At 38.6% G+C, this 14497-nt stretch overlaps 1 long non-coding RNA gene across 4 annotated transcripts in view; it reads right to left on the minus strand.

Moving 5' to 3' along the window:
• The window catches only part of LOC136114927 (uncharacterized), a 29039-nt gene extending 15329 nt beyond the window's left edge, over window positions 1-13710 (minus strand). For 3 of the 4 annotated variants that reach the window (XR_010653157.2, XR_011736385.1, XR_011736387.1), the window contains exon 1: window positions 13292-13710. This is a non-coding gene — a long non-coding RNA (uncharacterized lncRNA). Of the gene's footprint in view, window positions 1-7149; window positions 7197-13291 lie in introns of all 4 variants that reach the window. The other variant, XR_011736386.1, reaches the window with a different exon arrangement.
• Window positions 13711-14497: the final 787 nt, after the last annotated feature.

Consider the following 14497-nt stretch of genomic DNA (forward strand, 5'->3'; position numbering starts at 1 on the left):
AATGCTGCTTCACAAGTGCAGACCATCTGTCTGTCATTCTATTGTGTCTCTTCAGGACAGGTGTCATCACAGATACCTCCAACAAAGTCCAGCAGCTCACATCCTGGCTGCTGTCCCTCTGCAAACTGTTGTGCACTCAATCAAGGTATGATTGTGCTGGCAGTATATAGAATATATTTCTAGATGGATAAATGTTACTATAAGCATCTGCATCCTGGTTCAGATTTCCCCTGCTCACTTGAAAACATGGACAGATAAATGCTGGTTAGGGACGAGCCTTTGTACAGACCTGCATGCTGGAGTCGTGGTACAGATGGAGGAGGGAGAAAGTTAATATGAGACCTTCTTGCCAGCATGTAACATGAGTTTGTAGTGCAGGACTCATGAGGTGTCACAGTTCTCCTGGGCAGTATGAGGCTACACAAAAGGCCTGAACTGCAGCTCTCCAGCAAGAGGTGCCATCACAGAGATGATCTTCAGGAAAAAATAACAGCGACACCCCCACCCCCACTCCCCATAATAAAAAGAAAAAAAAAAAAAACCAACCAACCAACCAACCAAAAAAACCACACACACACAAAAAACAAACAAAGAAACCCCAAACCAAACAAGCACGTAGGAACAGCCGGAGCATTGTACAGTTTAGAGTCACCCAGGAAATCTGTAGCAAGATAAGAAATGGTTAGTGCTTTTCCTCCTGCCATCTGTGGAACAGATTCCAGAAGCTTGAAAGTATCACCCCATTAAATGACACATATTGGAAGATAGACAAGCCTTTGCAAAACCAGATCTTTCACAGGTAAAGACAAAGGCAGAAAGCCTTAAAGTGTTTCTAAAATACATGTGTTTTTTCTGACAGTTGCTAGTTGGTCTAATTTTACTTTTCTGACAAACATTTATCTAAAGCTGGCATGAGTGCTAAGGAAGCAGTAAAACAGAAAGACACAAGAAGGAAGCAAATGGATTTGATTACAAGAAAAGATAAAACTTGCTCTTAGGAAGTGCTACATAGTATTAAACATGTTTGCAAATATAAGAAATTACTTCTATTTTTGTGCTTTCTGATGCAAAACAGTTAATAGAGCTGCTGGTAGTGTGAGTATTCAAGGTGCATAATGGTAACAGGTGAGTTCCCTTGCTTCCCCTTTCCTCCAGCGCCCTCCTACCAGTACTACCTATTAAGTAAACGACAGGCTAAGAGGACAGGAGGGTTGGATTTCTTCAGTGTGTATGTTAATTTCAGCGCCAAGAGTGTGAGATACTGCCTTTTAATAAAATTTCTCTCTAGTCCACCAAAAGGATGAACAATATTTCAAGTCAGTAAGTTTGCTTGGTATCCAGTTTTTTAAAATTTTTAGATATTTTATTTCCAAGAACTGAAATATGAAAGCATATAAGCAATGCAAAGTTTCTTGATCAAAAACTAGAGTGGAAAGAACAGGTTGTTTCATACTCCAGAGGTGTATTTAGCAATTCCACTGGTGTGTGTTCCTCCAAATTCGCCTGTATACACATGTAATGTCCATTCACTGTTTGATGTGTGCTGTAGCAGTCGTACCTGTACTTAGGAGGACACACTTGTGGAATTTCAAATGCCTCTGCGTGTTGTGCCCGCTGGCCTTCCTCATCTTTGTTTAGCAATGAAATTCTGATAACTGCTCAAGTATGTTTGGAAGATGGCACCATTTGAAAGGGCTGGAATGGCTAATGGAGGTGGGAAGGGTTATAAGTGAGTTTTCCAAGTGAAGGCACACACTTCCTCCAGGCTGATCCTGTGGATTACACCTCCCTTAGCTGAAGATGGCACCATTAACACCACACCTGGATTCATCAGAAGACCTGGGGAAAATGCAGCCTCCGATGAGCCCTGCAATGCACAGCGCGTGTCTGCGCATTGGCTTCTCGTGCCTCAGCCACGCGATTGCCCTCCTTCCCCTTTCCTTCCAGTTCAGGTGGGGTCTTTGTGCAGCCCTGCAAGGCTGAGAGCCCAGTAAGGGCTGAGGATGTGCTGCTGGGGCTTTGGGCTGCAGACCCACCCCACAGCAGATGGCAAAAGCAGAACTGTGTCTGCACAGCAGTGGGGAGGCTGAATGTGGGAGGTTTCAAGTTAGGGAGAACAGTAAAGACCGTCTATCGCCAGAAGACGTGCTGCCAGTGGGTTTCCACTTATTTGGTCTTTTTATTACATTTAAACACTGTGCCGAAGGTTTGGGAGTTTCAGTGACTAATGGCCAAACACAGACCTGCTTAGCACACAGAGTTTCAGCACAGGGCCAGTGCAAATTTATTAGATTATGATTTTGTGTTGTCCTCAAGTTAATTACTACACCATATGTTTCATTTGCCTTAACAAAATTGTTCTCTTTTCCCCTCCCTAGAGTTTCTGTGTTTCAGTATATATATAAAAAAATCTATCCTCCCCTTCAGAGTTTTCCTAGAGATCTTATTCTTCTTTGTAAATATTTAGTGAGAGTTTGAGGGGGCAGTTCAGGAGGAGCATTGGTTTATAGGTGGTCTAATGGCAGCTGGGGTTCACAGCTTCATGTTTGGGCAGATCCTCTGATCCTCTGGATCACAGTGCACACGGGGAGCTGCAGGCTCCCCGTTTAGCTGGAAAGGCAATTGCAACTTCAGCTTTTCTGCTTGAGGGGCCATTCAGCTTCCTTACTTGGAATCAGGCAAGAGTCTGTTTTTGACAAAATCCATTAATTTAATGAATTCAACAGAAAGAAATAGAATACTTTGGGGTGGGAGTAGAAACTGAGAAAGGAAGTTTCTTGGCAAGGAGAGAATGGTAGTTGAGGACAGTTTGGGTAAAAAAAGTTCACAAGATGTGGTGGAGAAAGTAATGGGAAGGAAGACAGGCATGGAGAGGACATACAGAGAAAGTTCTGAAGGAAAAAAAAAAGAGAGGTGACTGACAAATGAAGAATGGGAGAGTAAGAATCAAGATGCTACTGGGAGACTCCGCTGCACAGGTTGAAGTTTGCTGGAGGACTGCCAGATGAGAAAATCAGGAAGGGCTGTGACTTTGATGCAGAGCCATATAACTGGGTAAAATATGTGGATCCTATCAAGCCACTGGGGAGGAATTTGAGGGAAATTTTCTCTTCAGATTACTCTGGAATTTTTTCTCCAGGTGCACAGACTTTTCCACCATAAATGAAATCTTAATATCAAACCCTTTTTTTTTTTTTTTTCTGTTTTGTGGATGCAGTAATTGCTCCAGAATAAATTTAATTTTAATCACGCTAGAGAATTTTTATGAGTTATGCTAATGTATTTGGCAAAGGGTACAGATCCAAATGAGAGCTATAAAACGTCTTGGTCTTGGAGTTAATACATAAAAGTTGTGTTCCTTTCATTAGTGCATTGTTTTAGTATGAACTTACACTTAAATGGTATTGCATGTGCCTTTCTTGCATGGAACTGTTTGGGTGGAGGGACTAGCAGAGAGAGGCATGTGAATCAAGGAAGGAATCTAGGGGTTCTTGCTGATGCTTATGGAGGAAAATGGGATCAAATATCTACTGGAAATTTGTTAATTTGTGAAATTTCTAAGCTAACGTGTGGATGTGGGCTCAGGGGGGAAGATTGATAGATAGATAGATAGACAGACAGACAGATAGATGGATAAAAGTACAGTAATTTCTTTTCCTACTACTTCCCTAAACTCTTTTTCTAACTTCTTCCAAGCTGAATAAACCATAGCCTTACTCACATGGCAGTGTTGCCAAGATGACTATGCACCGTACGTATGGTCTACTGTTATGTGGTGATTGAGCAATCATCACAACTGTCATAATTAATTTATCATGGTGGGTCTCCAGTTTAGAACAACAACCTCCCCAAAAAAAGATACCCACACAAAACTTCATATTTAGGTAACCTCTGTTCCTTTTCTTGTGTTATCCTAATGAACAGAATTTTACAAAAGTTAAGCAATCAGGAAGTTAGAGTTGTAGCTATCTAAAGTGCTCTTCTAATCTGAAAAATCTTATGCCCCTAGTGAAGAAATAATAGGCTGCAAAATGTTGATCCACAAGAAAGAGTTTGTGAAGACCATCATAGCTGAATCCCTGTTTCGAAGTTCCAGTTTTGTTTAAATATGTACTCTTTTCTACTCTTTTCTGGCCATTTTATTATAAGGATAGCCTTGACAAGTAGATTTTTAAATGTTTTTGAGCCTGAAGTGTTCTGTATAGGTGTGAGCAAGATGTTTTCAGATCTACTTATGTAGTACGTACATACTACTTATGTAGTAACACACTTCTTAAGCCCCACCACACACAGCACTCATACCACATTGCACAACCAGCAAAGAGGCTGTGTTACTGCCTTGTTTAGCACTTATGTAGTGACAGTATAAATGTCCTCGTATGAAGGAGTTTAAGGGTTGTGACCTCAACTGTCCCCAGTTGTGCTGATGGACTAGTGCTGCTTAGCGATGTTTGAGGAAAGAAGGAGGGACAAGCATACTGGTTTTTGAAGAGGTTAACAGCCTTCAGGCATACAAAAGTATCATGTTAATTCACACTCTACTGTGACTCAGTGATATAATTCAAAACACACTGTTTATCCCTGAAACTAATGAGCTTAACTTACTCCTCCTTTAGGAATATTGAGATCCATCTTGTGTTTCAGTGGATCACAGAGGATAGCATTTTCATGCTCAGCATCATTGTTTATACAGAAATGTCATAATTCCTTACCACATAGTAATTCCCAAATGCAACCACTCATAAATCAATACAGAGCAGCTTGTTTATCTTGGGAGAGAGGCACCAATTCAGCAGGTTAGGAATTTTGCAAAATAAGGGGTTTGCAAAATGGTGATTAGTTGCAACCACAGCTGTTAATGAGTGAATCAGTTGACAGGAGTTTTTGGTGAGGCTGTTCACTGCATGCAATCTTTGTCTAGGACCAAAGGAGCTCCCAAAGCAGCACCTGTGCATGGACTGCTGCCTGGCAGCCAAATCGTAGTTCCAGTAACAAAATGCTATTCTCTGAGCTCCTCATGCTTTGTTTCTTTGCAGGACATTTTAGAAGATCTTTGTTTTCTCCCTGAATGGAACAGGAACAATTTGCAAATTTTGAAAAGCTGCAGGACACTCCTCCTAGCGACTTCTGAACTATAATTGTCTTAAGATACCATCTTTTTTAATTTTACCAGTAAAACATGCAAAATGTCTGCCAAGTCATATTCAATAAAGATGATGTACAACATCTATTTTTGTCATATGTTTTCCTAGTGGAACACAAGTGTGGGAATTAAGGTAAAATACTGCATCATGAAGACCCGGATCATGAGGAGGTTAATGAGGTTTAACAATACCGGATGTTGCAAGTCTAGCAATTTTGAATGGGCAGTGTGAATTAGACTCAATATCAGAAACTCATGTATGGTAAACACTATTATAATATCACTAAAACACTATTATAATATCACTATTAGACCCTAGTGATATAAAGGTTTACATCAGCATTCAGTGCAGGGTTTTTTCCTCCTCTAATCATTCTGAAAATAAAGGTGTATTTTTTTTAAGTTTTCACTTTCCAGAATTGTTTCCAGTTTTTGTGACTGAGACTGATTATATTGGATGTCAGTACATTCCTGATTTTATGAATACGTGATTTTGAAATGCAATACATTACAGTGCTTTCTTTAGTGCAATATGATTACTCCACCCTAAAAACTGTTTGTTCCCCCCAAGATCCAAACAAAACATGTTCTGTGTTTATTTCATGGGTTCAACCACAAGAAATTTTACTTTCACTTAATTTGCATGTTTTTTTTCTCCTTTTGAAAACATACAACATCCAACACATTCATTTATTTTGTATTAAAATGACTATAAAAGATTATTGTTTCAGTATGTAACATCTCGAATACAAGTGGGGCATTTTTATTTTCTGTATAATGCAATGGTAAAATCCAACATTTTCAAAAGATAGGAAAGATTCTTAATTTCAGGTGGTGTTTATTGTTGTACAGAGAGAAAGGTGTCTGTGTTTATAGTTACCATTCCTTGGTTTTCTAAAACATTATATCCCTATATCACCCTTCATATCCATCCAACTTAATCCAGGTTATGAAGGCTGTAGAGAGAGGTTACATGCCAGTTTCTTTATTGATTTTGCCTGTTTATACCATCTGCAGAATTTTCTTCCTTAATCTTTGGTACCAGGAAATGATGGGATTAGGAAATACAGAGTTCTGACCATAGAGATTGTGGATTTCAAAAAAATCATGCTAGTTTTATCAAAATATAGAGTTGAACTTTTCAGCCGTGCCAGCCATTGGAGACTCCACACAGAATCAGTGGCAGCCATCAGTCTTTATAGCTGAACCTTGGGAAGGAAACCAATGAACCTGTGGTTTACATTTCTGAGACAGAGCAGCTTCCTTGACATCGTTGCACCTCAGTGCACCGGACTGTGACAGAGACAATGAAAACTGAAAGCTGGATCTTGCTGTGAAGCCAGAGTAGCTTTATTTAACTGAGTATTTACTTAACTGGACTAAGGCGTTGTGCAAGTTTCATAAAGAGTCTTGAAAGTAGGATGGGAACTGAACCCTGTGATCAAATTTGCCAGTATTGCTCCATGTATTTGAGTCCTCTTGTTTTCTTTTGGGACCTCTGTAATTCTAGAAGCCTCTTAGATGTTACAGTTCGCACAAACTCCTCTGGAGAGTGCAAAGATTAGCAAAGACTGGCAAGAAATGATCTAAACAAATCTGTCTGTCTCTCCAGGGTAACCTCAATAACAAGTTTAGTATCATTTTGAAACCACAGGCCGTATCAAACCACAAATCATAACATTCCTAAGTGGTTCAAAATATGGCTGTGCCTGCAAAGACAAGAAGGCTTTAAACGAGTCTGTGAGGCCATGTTTAAAAAACATTTAAACACCTAACTACTATGGACATAAGCCTAGGCTCATAAAGTAGCTTTGAGCCTTTTTTTTTTTTCTAGGTAGCAGTTTCTGTTTCCAGACAGTAAAGTTCTCAGAGAAGCAGTCTAAATTAAAGTTCTGTCTTCACACAGATAAAACTTCTGCCTGTAATCTGCTCAGCTGTAGAAAAATGTAGTAACAAGAGGTTCTGCCTTAATATAGCAAATTGGAGGTCTCCATCTACCTACTTACCTGAATTGGCTTCCAGAGTTCAGAAAACCCAAAATGTCAAACAAGATCTAAAACAAGAAAGAAAGGATTGGAGTGCCTTCCTACTGCCTGGATTTCACAGCCCAGCTTCTCCTCCAGTGGATTTGGAGAGCTGGGCTTCTGATAGTCTATCCACCAAAGTGGGGTAATGTGTGGGGAGATATTCACTAGAGGTGCTGAGGAAGGAAATGAGGGTGAAGAATCAAAAAGAGCCCAACAAGCAATGTCTGATTGGATGTGTCTCCCTGAGCATATCACATGGTCAAGTACAGTCCTGTTAACCACTCAATGACAAGGTGCCAGCATCCATGACACCAAAAAAGGAGAATCTGGAAGGAGCTGCACACCCTGAAGCTCCCACTGAGCTGGTGCATTTCACAGTTCACTAAGCACTGGGGCATCCTGACTTTGGATTTGGTCCATTGCCAGGCTGATTGGTGCTTGTGAAGGCAAACAAAACACAGGTTGGTTGAAGTGTCAAATGAGTACATCAGATTTTGAGAAGGTTAAACCTGTACTAATATTTCTAGCCCTAAATTAACCTGAATATATCTAAACCAATTTCTTTCAGCTGCACAGGGAATGCAGACAGCTGCATGATATTCACGGAGTACCTATTAAATAGAGGTAAATGAATGACTGCAAAAGAGAGAAATTATCTTTCTGTGTTTTTTTTAAGGATGAGGAGGCAGTTAAATGTTGCAAAAGGGACATTTTTCCAGTTGAAGCCTTCCTTATTTGGAATTTGTAAATTTATTTGTATCTTCCTTCCCCTACAGCTGCATGTATGTGTTATCTCTTGGAACTGGAATGATCACCCTTTCTTATCTGGACAGCTTTAGGTAAGCATTACTTTTGAGCAGCAGTATCCCATGGCACCTTCATCTAATGCATAACAACTAGAAAAAAAAAAATCTGGAATCTATATTAGAATGCAGGTCCTAAATATTGGCCCATTTCAGAAGATGCTATTAGAGTAGTTATGTTCCATGTGCTTGCTGAAACACAATAAGTAAACTAGGAGGGAGGACAAGTTATTCCATGAACAGCAGAACTAATGAAGCTTGATTTCTTCCAAATATGTATGTTCTGTCAGACAACACCTCTCACCGCAACAAGCCAGCTTCCCTTCCAGTATCCCATGAGATCTGCATCTCAGTAACTTGAGATCTTCCTGTGCTGGGAGTGTCTCCTTTTCAGCACTTCCCTATGCATTCTTGTCTGGGTTTTTGTGTGGGTTTTTTTGTTTGTCTTTTTCTTTTTCATTTGGTTTTTTTTTGTTTGTTTTGTTTTGTTTGTTGGTTTGGGTCTTTTTGTTCCCTGTGTTTCTGAGGTGAGGGGAGAAGCCAAAGATGGAGTTAGGAATGAGCGAGTGAGCCAGGCAGTGCCATGAGCTGAGTGGTGAACCAACACACGTGGGATGAATGGCCCAACACCACATACCAAAGGGAATGGGGAACAGTTGTTGCCCAAGCTTTGCCCTCAGTTTTCTGTCTCTGTAGATGTGTAAATTCTGGGTAATAAAACATCTTTGAGATGTCTAGGTTTGCCACACAGGCTGAAGTGAATTGACAGGTTCAGAAGCATGAAGGAGTGACTGAAAAAGCTTTCTTCCTTGGACTGGTATGCTGATTATACTTGTAAGAAAATCTGCCATTTGGCATTGATAGGGATAGCATAAGCTATTTGAGACATTCAGATGGCACGTAATGATTGTAGGATAGAAACCCAGATAAATTTAAAAAATGAGTCAGCTACTAACATTGGGTAATTCAATGGGTATGAAGTTTAGCATAAAAGCCAACAGGCTACCCTCTCATGCCATTGAGCTGGAGGCCTCATTTGTAAATAAATAAATGGACTCACTGTCTGCTCTTAGTTCCTTAGTCTTAATTACATGATGTATAAAGAACAAAACTCCGGCTCTACAGATCCTTTTCTTGAAGTTTTTCCCCTCTTTAACAGAGTAACCAAAACTATCTCTGACTTCGTAGATGAGTTATTATTTAGGATTGGATAAACATATTTAGGGTTTGGCAAGTTTTATTTGTTTTCCATTATCCAGCCATACCAGCTGTATTCTAGTTAATAAACATTGGTACATGCAATCATTTACAAAAAATTCTGATAGATCATGTTTATGGGAGCTATGATGTCATAACCACATTGCCAATGCTATTATCATGAGATCTTCATCTACACAGGAAAAAGAGTGCTTTAACCCTTATATGAATACTAATCCTGATTCTTCTTGTATGTATTTATTTCCTCTCATTCACTGTAATTTTTGCTATCACTATGGTTCTTCATATAAGAAAATGGTTTATCTGAAGTCCTTTCTACTATTTCTTGCTAGGATTTAAAATTTTACTCCTGCTTTTTATATAATCCACATCACTGTAGGTGATGTAACTTGATTACCCTCAAGAGGTCTTTTCATATTGATCACATAGGGAGAGCTTACTTCATGTGTCTAAGGCAATTATATTCAAGTCTCAAGAAACAAGACTGTATGCTTTAAAAAGTGCCTGTTTTAACTGGATCCAAAAGTATGAGTTATTCAGTACAAGTAATTACCATGTAAAAATAACTAACTTGAAAAATTCAAATTTACTTATACATTCCTTACAGCTCACAAAATAACTTTTAATAATGGCTGTTACAGCAGTTACAGATAAAATATATTTCTGATTCTGTCCCTTGTTTATGACAGAGTTACTTCATAGACAGCTCTTTACCATCAAATGAGTTCAAAATTATGGAGACTAAATACCTATATATCATCTATCTATTTATCGTGGAGAGAATTAAGTATCTGTCTATTTCAGCTGAGATACTCAATTCTGAGTAAGACTACAGCAAAATCTACTACTCTCTGCAGGTGAAAAACTGTTTTTTCTATACTCAAATCCTGTATTTTCTGTGCTTCTCTTTCCTTTTGTACCACATATTTTCTGTTTGACAAATGGATGAACCATCCGTGTCCACTGTGCCATTTTAGCAGCCTCTCGTAGTTGTTGCCTCTACCCATTATTACTTCAACTTGCCTGCCTGAAGAGGGGCAGCCACTTGCTCTGTCTGCATCATAAAATGCTCTTCAGAACTGGACAGATTTTATCATAATCCAATTCATTATTCCTTTGTAAAAGGAACCTCCTAGGTTTTGTCATTTGTGCATGACAGATTGCTTGTCAGTCTGAGGATCTGTGCTGCCTGGTAGTACCAGAGGTTCTCCTGCCCTTCTCGAGCCTCAGGAGGGTTCAGCTTTAGCAATCCATTAAAAAGTGCAATGGCAAGGCAGACAGGCCACAAAAGAAAGTGGAAGTAAAAAGGGTCTTCTGAGAGGAAATGCAGAGACAGGTGCAGTGTGAAAAGTGTGAAAGGGTAATTCAAGACAACGACCTTGTGCTTTACCTCAGTTTTTTATAGGATCTGGAGCACAGTGATGTACCCTCAAACAGTGTCTCTGCTTTTTCATTACCCTAGAGCACAGAAAAGAATTGCTGGCCCATGGAATACAGTGTACCCTGTAACTGTATGTCTTAGCTATGTTTTGAGGGTTTTGGCTTTATTGGTTACTGAATAACAGTAACAGAACGTAAGTCTTGGACTAAGATTTGTCCCCAAGACTCTGTTTCTGTGATTTCCTGTCTGTAACTCCTCCTGCTGTGTCCAACTACCATCATACTCTCACCTGTAAACCCAGATGACTTAACTATAGGATCACTGAACCCAAAGGAACCTCTTGTCTTTCCAGGTGTTGCAACTGAATGTACCTGATGATCACGTCAGGCATTTTACTTGATACATTTTCGGGCATTTTTCTGAATCTTCACATCTGTCCTGTGACATCCATTTTATGCAACACCAAGTTGATATGTAGTGAGACAAATTGTGGCCATTTTTGTGATGCTTCTATGGCAGTATATGCTGCATAATCTTCCCAAGAAGTTTGGCCATGCATCTTTTTTATTTAAATACATCTAAGACTAGGGTAAAGGTCTCACTATTAAGGAGCCCCAGATGATAAATGCTAAAGTGGTAAAATGCTGCTAAAGTGAATACGTCTGTGACCAAATGTCTCCAAACACATGGTAAAGTCAGATTGTGTCTCCACTGACTGATGTGTGTTTCTTACCAGGTACTGGCAAAGATCCTGTGGCTGTTTCAGCATATCCTGCCTCTTGATCAAAACCAAAAGCTTGTTATGGCCTATACATTATGCAGAAGCCCTCCCAACCATTCCATAAATCCTTTACATTTTTTCACAGGCAGAGGGTTTACATTTTCCGTTTCTGTTATATCTGCATTTGGCATAAAGTATTTCATCTCACAGTGACTTCAGTTGAAAAATAAACATCCATCCATTATACCATGTTTCTTCAGTTGAGAAAGACTCTCCAAAATGCTCCTTAAGCTTATTACCTTTGCCTTAGAAATCTCAGGACTATACAAACATCTTTTACATGAAGTATTCATTGTAGGCTCTATAACAGCATACAATAATTTAACAATCAATGATGATTTATGGGAATTCCTACAGCGCTTCCCAGTCAAAGATCTCAAAGGTAGAGGATAGTTTTTTTCTTGACTTTTCTGGGCTCAGGAGAAATAGCAATATTGATGCAGCTAAGAAAAGGGTGGTTCGGTTCTTTTCTCATCTGCTCCTCTGAGAATGCTTTCTTGGTTATATGTTATTATAACTGACAAGGGTATTGTTCAGCCAAAGCTGCCTAGCAGAAGTGGGTGTATCCCCCATGCAAGTCATTCATTCATTAATTCAACAGAGTATAAATATTAAGTTTAGGAGGAAAAGTCATGTCAGTTCTTCTAATTTGGCTTTATCCTATTATTGATAAGAATTCAGTTTTGTTACGCTAACTCAGGGTTTGTCCTGGGTCAACAGCCCTTGGATGTCTACATTTTAACTGGGAAGAGTACCATGCCTTGTGGGCATTCAGAGAGTGACAATGTACAGGCGTTGACAACATTTACATGGACTTTAGAGAAGCATATAATTAATTAAATATTAGTGGAAAGTGCACAATCAACAGTTCATCATTTCTTCCCTTCTTGCTCTCTCTAATTTTCCCCTTTTAAGGGATATGGGGGTTTCATATTCTTCCCCATCATGCTCACAGGCCATAACTTTGTCTCAGCACAGAAGGGGTGAACAGCTGCACGGGGGCAGCAATAAATAGTCAAGACTGAAGGGAAACTTTAAAGCCAGTGCTGTCACTAGAGATGTGTAAGATGAAACTGCACCCTCCTTGATACTACAGAGCCAAAGATTTGCTAACATACCAAAAGTCACATGGTGACATTCTTGCCTGTAAATATCACATCCCCAAAAAGCACAGGGCTGGATGAAGCAATAAATCCAATTGGTGAAAAATTCCAGCATTTCTACATATTTGTCATTTCACTTTAGCTGAAGTGTTTTTTGCTGAACTTTAAATGATTTGTTTCAGATTTAGAGCTTTGTACACGTTATTATTCCTCGTTTTTATAGTATTTATTTTGAAGTTGTCATTTTGTTATGTATCTGTTCATAATTACTATTGTTATTAGAATTACTGTATGTATTTTGGTATAAAGTATATTAAATTTTAGTCAGTAAATTAATTAAGGAGGTTGTGAAATTATATTCAGGTATTTAATTCTTCACTGTTTTATAACTGACATTAAAAAAAGTAATACAAAGAAAATATCTATATAAAATTAAAATGTGAACAATTTTAAACACACTTCAAAATAATTTTGAAGTTATACAGTCAAATACTTTCAAATGTTTTACTTCATAGTAACTCAGAGTGTCATTTTGATATTTTTCACAGAAACTGATGATTCCTGTTTGCTGTTGAATACACACATATTCTACCACTGCTATGCAGCAAGATTTGCCTCGGTAGGTGTGCTAACCAGGAAGCTGTAACTATGAATTGCTGTCTATGGCTGGCAAGAGTGAGCACGTCTTCTCAGTTTTGAAGAGTAATCAAAGAAATGCTAATATACAAATAAATAAAAGACAGAAGAAAAAGCTGCAGTATCAGCATGCCAGATGCAAGCCCCTAGCTGTATTTTGCTATTTACAGCCTGTATCACTGATGTATTTTGTACTCACCCATTTTTCTGGAACCCAGCATGTTGTCCACTTGAACAGCTTTTCTTCATTTCACCAGATGGTCCCAGTGGATCGCATGGTCAAGATCTGATCCCTGAGGTTCTCGCAGGGGGTGGTCCTTTCTGTATGCTTGGTTAGCTCTTTATGTGCATTATCTGATACTGCAGTCATTTGGTTGTGGTAATCAGTTTTACACAAAAGAAAAAATGTAAGATACTTTTGGAAGCAATCACAAAGACTTTCTAGGTTAACTAGAAAGGAATGTGTTTACATGAAATTTTTAGCATAAAAGATGTAACATTAGACCTTTAGTCCCTTTTAGTTTTGAAGCAGCAATTTTCCTACACACATTGAAATACATAATGTAAATAAGCGAGCAGATGTTCAGAATTTACTTTCTTTTCTCTTTCTTTCTTTCTCTCTCTTTCTTTCTTCTTTCTTTCTTTCTTTCTTTCTTTCTTTCTTTCTTTCTTTCTTTCTTTCTTTCTTTCTTTCTTTCTTTCCTTCTTTCCTTCTTTCCTTCTTTCCTTCTTTCCTTCTTTCCTTCTTTCTTTCTTTCCTTCTTTCTTTCCTTCTTTCTTTCCTTCTTTCTTTCCTTCTTTCTTTCCTTCTTTCTTTCCTTCTTTCTTTCCTTCTTTCCTTCTTTCTTTCCTTCTTTCTTTCCTTCTTTCTTTCTTTCCTTCTTTCTTTCCTTCTTTCTTTCCTTCTTTCTTTCCTTCTTTCCTTCTTTCCTTCCTTCTTTCTTTCCTTCTTTCCTTCTTTCCTTCCTTCTTTCCTTCTTTCCTTCTTTCTTTCCTTCTTTCCTTCTTTCCTTCTTTCTTTCCTTCTTTCCTTCCTTCTTTCCTTCTTTCCTTCTTTTTCTTTTACCCCTCCTGTTGGAAATATATTGTTACCATTCTCCGATTGTTTGGAGCATTCTTGGAATTCTTGTTTTTAACTTAAAATTTCCAGAAATGTCTTGCTGCTTGTCTGCCTCTTTCAATGCAATTGCAAACAAGAGTGCTTTTCTGACAGTGTTTAGAAAGAAGAATAAGAGAATCTTCATATCTCTGTAATCAGCAGTGTATGTTCTTGTTCAATCATTTTCTTTTAAATAATCACGTGTGTGCAAAATATGTGACATTTTGTAAAGGCATACTGAGATCTATTTCAGGATCAGCCAGAAGAAAAATAACAGTGGAAATATAGCAGTGCAATACTAAGTTT

Source organism: Patagioenas fasciata, chromosome Z, assembly GCF_037038585.1.
Source record: "Patagioenas fasciata isolate bPatFas1 chromosome Z, bPatFas1.hap1, whole genome shotgun sequence".
Classification (NCBI taxonomy): Eukaryota; Metazoa; Chordata; class Aves; order Columbiformes; family Columbidae; genus Patagioenas; species Patagioenas fasciata.